Genomic DNA, 2,221 nt, shown 5'->3' with positions numbered 1-2,221 from the left:
CTCATTTCCTGTGAAAGAGAAAATAGGTAGTACCAATATCTAGATAAACATTTGTTTTAACCATTTATACTACCAATATACATCAATCTGTATTCAGCCTTCACTACTGGCTAATGTGGGGAAATTCTCAATTTCTTTTGATATTTCTTCGATGAACAAACAAACCCCAGACAACAACACATTGAGCAATATGGAAAACCATTCCTGAATAGTAGAAAACGGAAGAAGCGTTGGCCTACTGTTACATGCTGATATTTGCAACTACCAAGAGAAAAATAAATTGACTTGCAGTCAACTGATCCTTTCGTGGGGTTCAGTGACTAAGGGAGGAAGCCATGTACAATGGCACCAAAGTGGGATCGATGCGCCTTCTGGCTTCCGCTTCTCCCGGGTGACTGCTTCTTGAATCATCGGCAACTTCTGATGAATCTTCTTCCATATATGGTTCATAGCACCATTTTCTGGGGCGGAGTCCCAGCTATCGTGCTGACTGTTTTCGTACTCAAAGATGTGCTGGACTTGGGCAAGGTTTCTTCTCAAATCATCCTTCTGCTGCTTCGAGATATTCCTTAGGTAGTTTGTTAGCCATTTGGGTCTCATTGCGTTACCGACTCACACAAAAATGGAGAACTCTGTGTAGTCAATCATCCCTTTGAAAGGAAGCTCAATGTCATCGCTGACAATGACTGGTATGCAAAGACTTGCAACAGCGTCAAATAGACGACATGAACTTCGGGTGTCACCAGCTGGGTGCAAGCAGAGTTCTGATGTCCGCATCCCTTTTATTGACTGTTCACTTCCTGTGGCATTAGGAAAACCTTCCTCCATGACAACATCAAGCTCATTAGCCATCAAGTCCCACAATTTTTCACCCACCAAACCACCCTGAAAACAAATAAGCGGATTGATCAGATAGATGGTTTTATTATTATTATTATTTTAGAAGCAGTATAAGCTAGGCTGAAGTTTGTTATTTCACTCAGATATACAAATCAAAGGAACAACCTAGTTTTAGCTTAATCATGTGATTCTGTTATCATTATTGATCTTCACAAAGAACCTCAAGAGTTCTACTACAAATGTACAGTGCATAAGCGATAAAATCCTATTGAAAGTAAAATGATTTTCAGTGTTTTTAGATACAACACTTCAAATGATACTTCCTGGAACAAATATAGACATAGAAAGAGAGCCAAACATTTATATTTGAAAGAGCTAGCCTCACACATAACAGAGACCTAGAAGATGTTGTTTCTTCTTTTTATTTAGAGAGCTAGTTTCAGATATTACATAGGTTACATATAAAAACGATGTAACCCAGGCTCAAGAAGTAAATTACAAATACTATATGTACATGTTTGGACACCTTTTATGAAAATAATGATGAAATGCAAGTGAATAATCAAGTACACGATGGGATCCAGATAGCAGATAAACCTTTCCAAATATAATGCATAAATCAGGAGCTTGGCTTTATGATAAATAATACGAACCCGATGCCTGTGTTTGGCTCCCTTGAAGTACAGAAGAGTGGGGCGATCGATATTTTCTGACAGGTGCAGGGTAGGGAGCAAATGTGTGTAAGGCACAATGACATCTTTGAGCAATGACACTTGAGTGTGCTGTATCATATGAGAAGAGTTGCTGCCTCTAGATTTTGAATCCAGTTTGTACCACCCACCAAAATCAACCACCAGTAGAATTGCAGGAGCAATCTCCGCCCGGACATGCCACATTGCCATGGGGTCTGTCAAAGAATGCCTCAGTATTTAACATGACCTGATCATCCAAAAGAAAAATAAGCTGCTAGGCAAATCAATCTTCACCAAGACATAACTGCTAGTCAAATCAATCTTCACCAAGAAATAAGCAATACGCCAAACTTCGGCACCAATTGCATAAACACACAATATTCTCAATCCAATGCCCAAGAGCGCTAATATGTACACACACTTGGAAGATCTACAATAAGTTTCTTTACTGGTATATTTCAGGTAAGCCACTACATGGGTGCGAAAACCTACAAAACCAATAAGTTATGTGACATCAATTGAAATTATGCAAAAGGTACTATGATTTTTTTAGTAGCCTAACATATTTCTTCCCGTCTGCTATACTTTGTTTTGTGAATGATTCCGAGAAAACTACCTTTGGCAAGAAGGTATGGCAAACATTCACAAGAAAACATATCACACCGATATATGAAAACATCACCCGGAAT

The 2,221-nt window shown here is 38.9% G+C and overlaps 1 pseudogene; it reads right to left on the bottom strand.

Moving 5' to 3' along the window:
* Positions 1-291: 291 nt before the first annotated feature.
* LOC123397325 lies at positions 292-1,748 on the bottom strand (annotated as a pseudogene).
* Positions 1,749-2,221: the final 473 nt, after the last annotated feature.

Source organism: Hordeum vulgare, chromosome 5H (genome assembly GCF_904849725.1).
Source record: "Hordeum vulgare subsp. vulgare chromosome 5H, MorexV3_pseudomolecules_assembly, whole genome shotgun sequence".
Lineage (NCBI taxonomy): Eukaryota > Viridiplantae > Streptophyta > Magnoliopsida > Poales > Poaceae > Hordeum > Hordeum vulgare.
Note: the sequence above shows the minus strand (reverse complement) of the source record. Positions and strands in the feature narration are given on the sequence as shown.